Below are 14,850 nucleotides of genomic sequence, written 5' to 3'. Positions count from 1 at the left end.
AGGACAGTTGGAGAGGAAAGTGGTTTTAAGGAACCGGGGGAAATAAATGAATTGGAGAAGTGAAGAGCTGGCTCTTTGGTGGATCATCAGAAGTCCAGCAAGGGACAGAATGGCTGTGAGGAGCAGGAGGCCTGCTACAGAAGCACCTTAATACAGGGATCCTCAACGTTGGGCCCCCAGATGTTATTGGACTTCAACTCCCATAATCCCCAACCAAAGGCCACTGGGGCTTGGGATTATGGGAGTTGAAGTCCACTAACATCTGGGGGCCCAATGTTGAGGATCCCTGTCTTAATAGACTCTGGTGCTGAAACTTCTAACTGTTGCCCTGTACCAACTGGAATATTGAATGTGTATGCTGTTGAACTGAGGACAAAGGACTAGTATATTTGGTTTCAAGGGAAAGGGAAGATCTGGAAAACTGGATAGTCTTAAAATATAAATGTAATTCTTGTTTCATCCAAGTGCTCACTTGGATTCACTAATACCCCTCTCAGATTCACTTAAAAAAAAGCTATGTCTTCCACCTTCCATAGTGTGAAAAGGGCTCTAGTGTTTGGGCCGACTTAGATTCAGACCCCATAATTATTTCAGAGTCTAAGGCTGAGGTGTCCAGCAACTCCTCTTATGTGGTTAGGCTGGATCAGTTTCAGTTTGTGACTCCTGATGATGTGGATAAGCTGCTTGGAACAATGCAGCCTACCACCTGTCTTCTTGATCCTTGTCTGGCATGGCTTATAACAGAGCCCCTGGTGGCGCAGTGGTAAAACTGCCGCCCTGTAACCAGAAGGTTACAAGTTCGATCCTGACCAGGGGCTCAAGGTTGACTCAGCTCATTCATTAAATTTATATACCATCCTCCCTAAAGTGGCTAAGGGCAGATTATATTAAAATAAAAGAACACATAGTAAAACAATTAAAATGAAAAACCATTTAAAAGCAGATTAAAACTAAAACTAAAACTAGATATCATTAAAAGCCAGGCTAAAAAGATTGGTCTTTAAGCCTCTCCTGAAAACCTTCAAGGAAGATTATCCTCGTATATCCATGGGGAGCATGTTCCACAACCCACCATGAACTGGTGGCATCCAAAGACAGACCTCTCCTGATGATCTTAATGAGTGATGGGGATCTTGTAGAAAAAGGCGCTTTCTCAGGTAACCCAGACCTAAGCCATTTGGGCTATAAAGGTAATAACTTTGCACTTTGTACTTTGCCTGGAAACATATTGGCAGCTAGTGTAACTGTTTAAGAACAGGCATAATGTGGTTTCTCCAGAATACCCCAAAGACCAATCTGGCTGCCGCATTTTAAACTAACTAAAGTTTCCAGTCTACATATAAAGGCAGCCCTACATAAAGCACATTGAAGTGTTGCAGCTCTTTCTTTCCATTCCCTTCCTGGAAGTTTACCACACCTGACTTCTCCTCCTGAATTACATTTACATTTACATTTTATATCCCGCTCCTCCTCCAAGGAACCCAGAGCAGTGTACTACATACTTAGGTTTCTCCTCACAACAACCCTGTGAAGTAGGTTAGGCTGAGAGAGAAGTGACTGGCCCAGAGTCACCCAGCTAGTATCATGAGGCTGAATGGGGATTTGAACTTGGGTCTCCCCGGTCCTAGTCCAGCACTCTAGCCACTACACCACGCTGGCTCCTACTACACCACGCTGGCATGGAGGGGATACATTCACATTTTGGCCAGATTTACCCCAAGGTCCCTGAGAGCTATTAGGGAGCACTGTATACACAATCTGGGTTTTTCAGTGTGCGTTAGAATGTAACCTGATTTATATCCAGGATAAAAAAAATTCACTTGTTGCATTGGTTTTTGTGGTAGCTTCAAAGTCACATAAAAGCCTAGCAGTCAATCCATGGTAAAGCCTGCTTCCTGGGCAAGCTCCTGGTCTTGATTCCTCCCTGACTCCACATCTGCTGTAACAACTCACCGCAGACCTGCTTGCCACATCACTGTAGACAGGAGAAAATGGGCAGATGCTGACACAGCTCCTTTATCACCTGTTGCATTGGAGGATTGAAAAGTTTCTGTCTGATATCCAGGTTGCAAGATGGCAACCTTGCAGGCCCTTTAAACATTTACCTGGCTTCAATTAAAAGAAAAGATCAAGAGAAAAGGAAAAAAAGCTTCCTTTTGAAGAAGAAGAAAAAAGTAATGTCAATTCTGAGCTACAAACCTGTGAATTAGGCTGCACGACCAGAAGAGTCAGCGAAGAGCTTCTTAAAGCTGGATGGCAGCAACTTCTTTCCCCTTGCCTGAAGCTGGGATGCCTCCAGGAATAAGTGATTAAATGCAGGCAGAGACAGTTGTGCAGACAGAGAAAGTGAATCATAAAGAGATCTGTCAAGAGGCTTTGGGAACAAGGAGAAAGCCCAGGCCTGAGGAGAAAGCTACGGAATTGGAAACTCTGCCCAACAACAGCAGAGGAATCAGTTTTGGGGTTCCTAAGATGGAGAGGAGGAAAAACCGTTGATAAGACCAAACGGAAATTCTAAATAAGAGTCAAGAGACTGAAGTGAGGCTCCTTTCAAGTGTATGCACCTTCCAGCAAGTACCAACCGGTGGGGAAACGAGAAATTCATTAAATGATAAAGAGTCCTGTGGCACCATCAAGACTTAGCAAGTTTAGCGTGGCCTGCACTTTTGTCAGGCAGCACTAACTTCAACTTCTACACGGATGTGCACAGCAACTGTCATGTTTCCCCAGATACATTTCCCTGCCCCCTGAAAAGTAATTACCAGAATCAAGCGCTTGTCAGTCACAATGAGCATTTGTATTTGTTTTTATTTCATATTTACATCCTGCCTGCTTTTTTGAAAGGATGAAAGAAGAGGCTAAGTAGATGAGAAATAGTAAATACAGTTGATCTCAGAAGGTCAGGGGAAGAGACAACTCTCTCTCTCTCTCTCTCTCTCTTCTTTTGCCACCAATGGGCAGTGACAGCCTTTGATCAACTGGCACTTTAGGAATGTCTTTAGCACCCCTTTCATTTTTTAAATGTTTGAATACCTTATTTTTTATTGCATTTATAGCTGCCTTCATGACTTCAGTGTACCATCTCTGCATGCATGATTTATTCCTCTCATTTAAGATGATACATTTGCATGCATGGTCCTACAAATCTGTATTTATTTGTGGCGTATAAAAGCAAACAAAAAGAAATATCTTTCCTCTATTCTAGAAGAATCTTTCTAATTGTAAGAATAACTGAAACAGTTGGCATGCCTCTCCACCTATGACTGGTGCCCCAGGCATTATCAGCTCTATGGTTATGCATTTAGCACAGCACCTTGATCTACAGCAATTAAAGTAAAGATGGTGCCATTGAGTCGGTGTCGACTCAATGGCAACCACAGTCGGTGGTTTTCTTGGTAGAATACAGGAGGGGTTTACTATTGCCTCCTCCCGTGCAGTATGAAATGATGCCTTTCAGCATCTTCCTATATAGTTGCTGTCCAGCTGGGCTTTCCCCCCTAGACCGGCCAGCATTTCAATGAAACACTGGTGGGGGTGTGGAGAGGGGCATGCTTTGTTCGCTGGCTAGGTATGGGAGGGGGCAAGGAGGTGCCCTAGCCGAGGGTTAGGGGGTGACTTTATGCCCCCCTTGGATCCTGGTGGCCGAGAGATGGTCATCCCCCCCTTGCTCCATGGTCCCCAGGCCCCTGACCTTGAATTGGGTCCAGAAATGGTCTGGGAGCCAGTGCAACTGACAAGCACTGGTGCGATATTGTAGCCTAGCATGCGATGCCTAGGAGAAGGCAGTAGGGGGCAGTGGGGGAGCAAGTTGCCTAGGTAACCAAGAGAAGCAGCTGCACGGTTGCTGGAGTTCTTCTTGATAAGGGAGAGCAGTTAGGAGGAGGAGGAGGAAGAAGCAGCATGGGGACACCTTACAGAAGATGCTGTGGAAAAGAAGCAAAGACTTGAAAGAGAGACCTACAGTTCCTGTAATGCAGGGATTGCCAATCCATGGTACTCCAGATGTTGCTGAACTACAACTCCCATAATCCCCAGCCACAACAAATTGTAGCTAGGGATGCTGAGAGTTGTAGTTCATCAACGTCTGGAGTACCACAGATTGGTAATCCCTGCTGTAATGGACCCGGAGCAGCAGAGGCCTGGCTGAAGCTGCATGGGAGTTTGGTGGGACTTTGGGAAGGGCACTTCCGGAGCTGGGGGAAACTGTCATTGGTGAAACTTTCACTGTTTGCTTTGTGTATGTTCTACTTTTGTGACCACTGATTTCTTTATATCGGCTTCTTTCTTTTGCCAGAGATTCTGTTACCCTGCTTGTTGGATCTCCTTAATTTCTGAAAAACCAGGGCCTGTTACAAAATGATCAAATTACCCAGTCCCAGTTAATAATCTTGCAGCCCTACTTTGGGGGTTTTTGAACCATTTTCAAAGGCAGCCCCATAAGGGTGTGTGAGGTGGCTCAATTCAAAACATGGTTCAAATCGAACCGGCCCTGTTTGGCTGGTCCAAGTTCAAGACAGATCAGGCCCCCAAAGGGGGGTGCCAGTCTGAGTTTATACTGGACCAGCCCCGGTTCTAAGAACCAGTTCATAGGCCAAGTTTCATGCTTGAGGATTCCCCTTTACCAGTAAAGCGGGCATTCCCTAATCCCTGTCCTGAAGCTGGTTGGGGTGGGGGCGAGAGAAAGAGGCCTCCATACCTTTAGTGGAGGCCGCAGTGGAGGTGGCAAGGTGGCAGTAGAGACATCGGAGGGGGCAAGGGCAGGGGCAGCAAATGGGACTCCTCCATACCTCCCACTGGCCTCCTGAATGACAGCCTAGGCTGGCTGCAGTCCAAATGGGAGGTTACCAGAGTGTGGGTAACTGTGGCCAAGCTACAGGTAAGGTCACAGGTAAGGTCACAGGGCATATCAGCTGTAGCTGATAAAAGGCGCTCTGAGCCACAGAGGTCGCATGAGCCTTTAGTGACAGTGCTGGATCAATGAGCACCCTCAGACTAAATGACCAGCACCGCCTGGTAATTCAGGTTGAACCAGATGAAACACTGACCAACAGTACTTCATTCTTGTCTGGATTGAGTCTCAATTCATTCTCCCTCATCTAGTCCATTACCACACACAAGCACTAATTCAGGACAATCACTGCCTCACCTGCATCCGACTGACCTCTCCCAACACTTTCATTCAGATGTTAAACAGCATAAGGGAAAGAATGGAACCCTGCGGAACCCCAAAGCACAACTGCAAGGGGGTTGAACAGTAATCCCCCAGCACCACCTTTTGGAAACAGCCGTCCAGATAGGAGCAGAACCATCCACAAGCACTGCCTCCCACACCAAACCTAGACAGCCTATCCAACAGGATACCATGGTCAACGGTATCTAAATATTTCTCAAAACAACCACTGAGAAGCTGTTCCCCTTCTGAGTTTTATACCATAAATGATGCTTGACCTCCCTTGGGCTCAGTTCAAAATCAAAATCAATATCAATATCAATATCAATAGCAATAGCAATAGCACTTACATTTATATACCGCTCTATAGCCAGAGCTCTCTAAGCGGTTTACAATGATTTAGCATATTGCCCCCAACATTCTGGGTACTCATTTTACCGACCTTGGAAGGATGGAAGGCTGAGTCAACCTTGAGCCCCTGGTCAGGATCGAACTTGTAACCTTCTGGTTACAGGGCGGCAGTTTTACCACTGCGCCACCAGGGTAAAATATCAAATCAGTTTGATATTCATCAGCTTTTGCCAGTTTGTCTGTTGGCAGAGAGGTCTTTCCCATCTCATAACCTCGGCACATGCATGCTGATGATACCATGTGCAAATGTCTGACATTGTATTGCCCCCTGAGAACTGGTGGAGAGCTGGTCTTGTGGTAGCAAGCATGACTTGTCCCCATAGCTAAGCAGGGTCTGCCCTGGTTGCATCTGAATGAGAGACTTGATGTGTGAGCACTGCAAGATATTTCCCTCAGGGCATGAAGCCACTTTGGGAAGAGCAGGAGGTTTCAAGTTCCCTCCCTGGCTTCTCCAAGATAGGGCTGAGAGAGATTCCTGCCTGCAACCTTGGAGAAGCCACTGCCAGTCTGTGAAGACAATGCTGAGCTAGATAGACCAATGGTCTGACATATGGCAGTTTCCTATGTTCCTAACTGTAGTTCCCAGCACCTGGAAACAGAATGAAAAGCCTTTCCAAAATTCAATCACCTTCCCTTCCTAAAACAAACCCATCCAGGAACATGAGTTTTGGGTGGTATATAAATATGTTAAATAAATAAATCTTAAACACATAAACTAAACATGACATGGTTCGAGATCTGGTGGGGGCAGCAACCGTGTGTTTTTAAGAAACAACTGAGAGAACGGAGCCAGATAGAGAAGATATTTGCCAAACAAAAGTCTGCTTGGTTGGCTCATGTAGTTCACTGTAATCACCAAGAGTTGAAAATAAGGGACAAACATTAAAGAACTTTTGCACGTGGGACTACAAACAGCTTGATCACCAGCCTGAACACTGACCAAGAATTTGCAGAAACCAGTTAGGGGCAAATTATGACATGCTGAAGCCCTAAATTATGCCAAGCTTAAAAGGCCCCATAACATTACTACTACTACTACTACTATTACTACTACTACTAATAATAATAATAATAAATATAATATATTCAGTAGCCTGTCCGTATATTCAGTAGCCTGTCTGTATATTCAGTAGCGACTGTCTGTATATTCAGTAGTGACTGTCCATATATTCAATAGATATAGATATAGCAGTGGAGTTTGGACTAGACAAGTGTGCTGCATTAATAATGAACAGAGGAAAAATAACAAAAACAGAAGGAATAGAACTGCCCAGTGGAAACAACATCAAGAGCCTGGAAGAGAAAGAACATTACAAATACTTGGGCATTCTCCAGGCTGATAACATTGAAAACACTGAAGTTAAAAGAAAAATGGGAAGTGAATACATCAGGAGAGTTAGAAAAATCCTAAAGCCCAAACTCAATGGCGGGAACACCATACAAGCCATAAACACCTGGGCTATACCTATTATCAGATACATTGCTGGAATAATAGACAGGACCCAGGCAGAGCTAGAGACACTAGATCGTAAGACCAGGAAAATGATGACCATCAATCATGCTCTGCACCCCCACAGTGATGTAGATAGGCTATACCTCCCTTGCAGCTCAGGTGGAAGAGGAATGCTGCAAGTCCATCAAACAGTAGAGGAGGAGAAAAGAGGCCTTGAAGAATATATCAAGGACAGTGAAGAAGATGCACTTCAAATGGTCAATAATAATTATTATTTATTATTATTATTAAAATTTTTATACCGCCCTTCCAAAAGGCTCAGGGCGGTTTACATTAAAACACCATTAAAATCAATTAATAATTCAACAAAAATTATAAAACATAAAACAATGATTAACAATTAAAAACATCATAAAACAACAATTAAATAATCAAAACAATTTAAAAACAAGTTTTAAAAAGCTGAGAAAGCCTGGTTGAAGAGATGTGTTTTCAGGTGTTTTCTGAAAATTGCCAGAGATGGGGAGGATCGTTAGAATTTTATTCAGAGGCCCCTCATAAGGGTAGCTTGCTTACAGCTTGTGCTTAAATCCTGCACTGTCTACCTTCTAAACTGGGCAAGAAGTGCTGAAGCTTCATTTGTAATACATCTAAGCATTGCGAGCTGACAAATTTGTATTCTGAAACAAGTAAATTTGCCAATATAGTTTCTAAAAGCCTCTCTCAAGCTTTCCACCTTCACCAAAATAGAGATGAATTTTGCTGCAAACCTCACCTCCCCAAAATTTGTGCACATGTGTGTATGAGTAAAAGGAACCTAGAGAGTAATATGCTCTTGGGGAGGGGCAGCATGGTATATATGATGCCATAAAGTGATCTGAAACGCTATAGGGTCATATAAATAAGTAATATAGGAAACATTATGGGTTGTAAATATCATTGCCAAGGGAAACATAAAGGGCACACCTCCTAACAGGGAGTTCCTGGAAGTCTTACACACACACACACCCCGCCCCACCACTAATACTGTTCTTGTGGGCAAATTTGTGTCGCAAATGTAAAACAAGGGAGTATACGATATACCTAAATAGGAGCAATTTTTATACTTCTCATATTTTCTTGTGTCCCAAGGAATGTTTTGTGGGCTTTTGTATAAGAATTGTCAGTGTAGAAGTAAAACAAGTATCTTAACCAGTGGAATAAGTCTGTGTGTGGATTTCATGCCCTTTCGGCTGGGAGTCAATCCCAGATATGTGAGAGCTTGCTGAGCATTACTCTGCACGTGCTCAGGAGCACTCCTAAACAGCTTAAGTCCAGAGCATTTAAGGGAACACTTTGCTTTACATAAGCTCCACCGCCTCTTAAGGTCATCTGGGGAGGTCCACCTGAAGCTGCCACCAGCTCGCTTGATAGCAACTTGGGCTTGGGCCTTCTCTATAGCCATCCCTGAGCTTTGGAACACAGTCCCTGCTCTGTCACCTTTAAAGGTAAAGTTGTGCCGGCAAGTCATTGTCGACTCCTGGCGACCACAGAGCCCTGTGGTTGCCTTTGGTAGAATACAGGAGGGGTTTGCCATTGCCATCTCCCGCACAGTATGAGATGATGCCTTTAGGAAGCCCTTAAAAAGCTCTCCTGCTAACTGAACAAAGAGACACCGAGATTCTCACCATCAGCAAAAAGCGGGCTAAGGGAGCCTAGCCCGCTTTTTGCTGATCGTCTGCTGCCATCAGAGCCATGCGGCTCCCGTCAGCAAATCTCCCAAAGTACCCCTCCCCTAACCTTAGCCATTCGTGAGACTGATCGTGAGACTCACCCCACCGTTTAAAGTGATGCTTCTCTTATATTTAGCAGGGTTAGAGCAACTGGCCTTGTTCAGCCTCAGCACAACTTCCGTCCACGGACTGATGCTGGTGACTTCCTTGTAAATCTTTTTTAGACTGTGAGCCCTTTGGGGACAGGAAGCCATCCTATTTATTATCTGTTTATTTTGCTGAGTAAACGGCTTTGATAACTTTTATTGAAAAGCAGTATATACTGTAAATATCTGTAGTAGTAGCAGCAGCAGTAGTAAAAACACACCTGTTTAGGCATTTGGTTGATGTTTTTAATCGTTTTGTTTTAACTCCTTTAACTGGTTTTTATTTGCTTTGTTGTTTTAACTGTTTTTTGTATAACGCCATGACCACTCATGATCTGATTGTATAAACATGTAATATAATTGTTGTTGTTGTTATATTGTGCTATTGGCTAAGCCCTAGCATTAGAGAATAAGTCATTTGGGAGTGGGCTAAGCCATATTCAGACATAATGCTGTACCTGCATACAGATGCAGAAACATTCCTGAGAGTGAGCTAGAGTGCAGAAAAGTGCCCAAATCTGACCCTCCATCTGTTGTTGCACTACAGCTCCCATCACTCCTGACTACTGACCGCGGTGGCTGTGGATGATGGGAGCTGTAGTCCAACAACAGATGGAGAACCACAGTTCATTCATTCATTTATTCATGCATTCATTCGATTTCTATACCGCCCTTCCAAAAATGGCTCAGGGCAGTTTACAAAGAGAAATAACAAGCAAATAAGATGGCTCCCTGTCCCCAAAGGGCTCACAACCTAAAAATAAACATAAGACCGACACCAGCCACAGTCACTGGAGGTACTGTGCTGGGGGTGGATAGGGCCAGTTACTCTCCCCCTGCTAAATAGAGATAATCACCACTTTAAAAGGTGCCTCTTTGCCAAGTTAGCAGGGGTTAGCAGGGGTATATCATCGTGTAACGTTCTCCTCCTTGGTGCATGGTATTTGGAAAGGAAGGGGGACAGAGCCAATGCTGGATTTAGGTACAAGCTAAGTAAGTGACAGTTTAGGGGCCTCACATTATGAGGGGCCTCTGAATGGGGGTGGGGAGAGAGAGAGAGACTCTATTTCGGGTTTTACATAATTGGTTCAAAAATAATAGAGCAAGGGGGGAAAGGCTCTAGACATTGAGGCTGTTCACATGGGTAGCCAACCTGCTCTGGGCTGCCCATGTGGACTAGTGAGATTGAGCTCGATCCCAGCGCTGCCTCGGCCCCAAGCCCAGGAATTTACCCCGGGGGTCAAGGGTGCGAGCACGCCCTTAACGCCAGTCTCGGGGTCATGTGTTGTGCGGGCTGCCTCACAGAGAGCCAGGCGGCAAGAGCGCCCAGCTGAAGGGGGATCCCTTGATGCACTTCGCTGCTGGTGCGGGACATTCAGGGATGCCGGAGGACTTCGTCCTCCAGCTCCCTGATCTGCTGATTGCCACAGTGCTGCTTGGGATTGTATGCAGGGAGCCTGCCTCTATGCCGGCCCTCTGCCCTGCCCGCAAAGATGGTTGTGTTCAAGACCTTAATTATCATACAGAGTTTATAAATCCGAGTACTCACCTCACATTGCAAAAGGCACTTTTCGACCTGCTGTATAGCTTGTGTTTGCTCCCCAACATGGAAGTTAGAGCTGGGAGAAGAGCTGGTCTTGTGGTAGCAAGCATGAATGATCCCTGTTACTATGCTGGGTCTGCCTTGGCTTGCATTTGGATGGGTGATGACATGTGAGCAGAGGTATACCTAGATAATTTTGGAGCCTGGACCTAAAGGACTTTGAAGGCCCCTCTTCCCTGCAAATGAAGCATCATCCTGCTCAGCTGGGTGACCACACCACCCCCGAACAGACTAAAGAAGATTTGGAGGCCCCCAGGGGCTGTGGACTGTGGAGGCCCTGGACTCTGGCCCCAAACTCCAGGGCTAAGAGCACCTCTGCATATGAGTGCTCGAAGATTCCTTCCCCTTAGGGGATGGGGCTGTAGCTCAGTGGGAGAGCATCTGCTTGGATGCAGAACATCCCAGATTCAATCCCTGGCAGCATCTCCAGACAGGACAGGGTGAGACTCCTGCCTGAAACCTTGGAGAGTCACTGCCAGTCAGTGTAGGCAATTCTAAGCTAGATGGAGCAATGGTCTGACTTGGCATAAGGCAGCTTCCTATGTTCCTTTAATGGACAAACTTAATGGATCCATCTTGGTGATTGCACAAACTTTGTAAAAAAAAAACCTAACCAGGGAAAACTGTGGCAACCTCTGCTACCTGCTAGCAGCTGTTTTGGCTGGCTTTTCCAGCTTTCGTGGGCTGATGGAAGTTTTATGCCTAAAATGAGTGTTTCATTTCTTCTTCTTCTTCTTCTTCTTCTTCTTCTTCTTCTTCTTCTTCTTCTTCTTCTAGATTTCTGTGCAATGCTTTGAATACTATGGTAAAAATGTGCTAAACTAATTAATTTCTTCAACTTCCTGATCATTCTACAGCCCACTCTATATGGACTTCTGAAGTGTGTGTGTGTGCGTGTGCCATGTGCGCGCACACTCATAAACTGACAATTCCCTTTAAAAAACCCAAAACCTTAAGCATGTTGTGAAGGAATGAGGCCTGAACCTCCTCTTTTTATATATAAGATTTCTGTATTGCAATTGCTTTGCTTCCTCCGTATGTTAAAAAGCTGAGCAGATGTCAAATGTTCATAGCTCCTGTTCTACAGTTTGGTTTGGGAGGGAGAAGAATTGCACTGGTTTAATTTTGGAAGGAAGCGAGGGTTTGATTTGACTGGGTATGTTTTAAAATAATTTGAAACTTCAGTTGTTTTGATTAGTTTGTTGGGGGGGGGAATTGGAGGGGGGAAAGTAGAATATAAGGAGGTTGCCTTCCGCCGAGTTTTAGTGCAAGTTGGAGAGCTGAAGAGAGTTCATGTGAAGGAGTTCAAGGCATGCAAGTTGCTGTCAGAGTCAACCAGAAACAGAGGCGGGTCTCATGATCAAGGAGACCCGCCTCCATAGGGTAGGCTAAGCCCGCTCTCCCTGCAGACGAGCAGGACGGCAGCCCACATGACTGCCATCTCCGTTACGGAGCTGGCGGGGACTGGGAGGATTGGGGGGCGTGTGGCCCCAGGAAGCTTCAGTATGCCCCGCGCGAGCGTGCAGGCCATATTGGAGAGACCCCCGAGCCAGGAGGCTGCTTTTAAGCCTCCCGGTCGGGGTCTACTCATGAGTTGCTGGCAACTCACGATCGGAAAAACTGGGTTTGCGGAGTGCTTGAGTCGCAAACCTGGTTTAAGGGGAGGGCTAGTTTGGCGGGTTAACCACCTGGAAGCCACTGGGCTCGCCTGCAAGCCCAGTGGCTCCCACAATCACTCTCCTAGCCTGATTTTGTCCGATTGTGGGAATAGCCCCACAGAGTCAGAGAGAATCAGAGCTGGAGTTGGAAAGAAGAGCTGCTGGAAAGAGAGCTGAGAAATCCCAGGGAGAGTAAGACTCTCTGGAGGACTGAATCACTCCCAAAGCAGCTGAAGGACCAGCTTGGGATCAAACCCCCAGAACTGGGAAGGAAGAGCAGGACCGGAGGCTGAGCCAGGGAGAAGCCAAGCTGGCTGCAGAAGCTGACTAGGGGTGACTGCAAGAGGACGCTTGGTAAGGAATCTGAGTGAGGGCCCAATATCAGTGCAGGATAGATTGGATGCGTTAAAATTCAGGAATTTTATTTATTCCTTGCTGTTCTGTACTAAATTTTCTCAAAGATCTACTGTTTTTAATGGAACTATTTTAAAGTAAAGTTTTCTTCTTTTGAATTTTAAAAAATTGTAGCTTCTGTCTGTTTTCCCACCCAACACTTACTTAGCCTTTCCACCCTGCCTAACTTTGAATGAGACAGAGGTTTGGAAGGCTGTTTTAGTAGACCCAGCCAGGAAAATAACAAAAATACAAAAGTCAGCGGTGGAACTAAAGATCACGGGGCTGGTGGCAGCATGGTGGATTCTGCAACACGTGTTCAAGCTCACAGTGAGTCTGGTTGTAGTTGTTGAGTAGCTAGAAGTCGAAGCAGCAACATCTACGACTGGATAAATGTTTCTGATAGTGGTAGTGGTGTGTGTGTGTGTGTGTGTGTTAGCAAAGCACTGGCAGTTTGTGCCCGTGTGTGTACGTTTACATGTGTGTGTAGACACCCCTCCTTCCTACAAGGACTGAAACCCAGAAATTCTAGTTTATGTACCTTAGGAAATTGTGACAAAGGAACCCCCAAGATCTCCTGAAAGGTAAAATAGAGAAGGGGGCTGTTCACACAACTGTGTGTGCATTCGGGTGGTGGGGGCATAAGGCAGGGTTCAAAGTACCTTACCCCAGATGTCCACTCACAGCCTGTTGTGCAAGCTGCACACCCACATGACCAGCGCTGCCAAGAGCAGCATGGATGAATCGCCACGCTTCTCCCAGCCGCGCTGGGTATACAGAGGCCGGGACATGTCGCCTCGGCCTCCATGAATCCCACGACACCTGCTCTGCATTGGGGGATTCCCCCAAGAGATGTGTGCTCTGGGCCCCTGTCTCTGTGTGTGGCTGGGTTGGTAGTATCCCGGCTTGCACACAAGCAGCTAGCTGGGGGTAAGGGAGCACTTGTACCTCGGCTAACAGCTGGGTTTAAAAACTGGGCTTGGCGACACTGGCCTGCTAGGATCGGGCCCAATTCTGGCGGTTCTCATGCTCAGCCTAACTCGGGCTGGGCTTCCCTAGCCCAGCATGTGAGAACTGCCTCAAGCTGTTTTACAAGGGCGAGGTACCAGAGAGCCAGCATGGTGGAGTGGTTAGAGCGCTGGACTAGAACTAGTGAGACCCAAATCCCAATCCCTTTCAGCAATGAAATGAGGGGTGGGACATCACTCAGTGGTAGAGCATCTGCTTTGCATCCAGAAGATCTCAGGTTCAATCCCTGGCAGCATCTCCAGATAGTTTCCAGACAGCAAGCTCTACGACGCAAAAAGTGGTGTAGACTGTGATGTTTTGTGGTGCCAATTTAAAACCACAGTTGAAAGCTGTTGCCTCCTACAAGGGCAAATACAGCTCTCTCTCTCTCTTTTTTTTTTTTGCAACGCAGATGCAACATTAGGAACACGGGAAGCTGTCATATACTGAGTCAGACCATTGGGCTATATAGCTGAGTATTGTCTTCACAGACTGGCAGCAGCTTCTCCAAGGTTGCAGGCAGGAATGTCTCTTAGTCCTATCTTGGAGAAGCCAGGGAGGGAACTTGGAGCCTTCTGCTCTTCCCAGAGCGGCTCCATCCCCTGAGGGGAATATCTCACAGTGCTCACACTTCTAGTCTCCCATTCATATGCAGCCAGGGCAGACCCTGCTTAGCTAAGGGGATAAGTCACGCTTGCTACCACAAGACCAGCTCTCCTCTGCCCAAAAAACATAGGAAACATAACATTAAACAAACATTAAAGCAGGTAACAATAAAAACAGCATCTAATTTGATAGGAAAGCATGTCAGAGCAATGAAAGTACCTAAAAACCCTACTAAATGGGCAAAGAGGCAGAAGGCATCAGAAATGTGAACTGCACCTTGCTTACAGTGCAGGGACTGTGATGTCAAGACACACGCAGTACGTACGGAAGGACACTTAAGGGAGACGTCGTGACACTGTGATGGCGTGCAATCTGGAAAGTGCCCTGGTAGGGCTAGGAAAGACTCCTGCCTGCAAGCTTGGAGAAGTTGCTGCCAGTCAGTGCAGACAATATTCATTCATTCATTCATTCATTCATTTATTAAACTTATATACCGCCCAAATTTTCATCTCTGGGCAGTTAACATAAAACAATTAAAACACATATAAAGCTAAAACAAATCAACAGTTTAAAATCTGCCATAAAAATAAAACACGTTAAAAAGCTGAGAAAGCCTGGGCCAAAAGTTAGGTTTTCAGGTGTTTTTTAAAAATTGCCAGAGATGGGGAGGATCGTATCTCAGCAGGGAGT

Source organism: Hemicordylus capensis, chromosome 4 (assembly GCF_027244095.1).
Source record: "Hemicordylus capensis ecotype Gifberg chromosome 4, rHemCap1.1.pri, whole genome shotgun sequence".
Lineage (NCBI taxonomy): Eukaryota > Metazoa > Chordata > Lepidosauria > Squamata > Cordylidae > Hemicordylus > Hemicordylus capensis.
Note: the sequence above shows the minus strand (reverse complement) of the source record.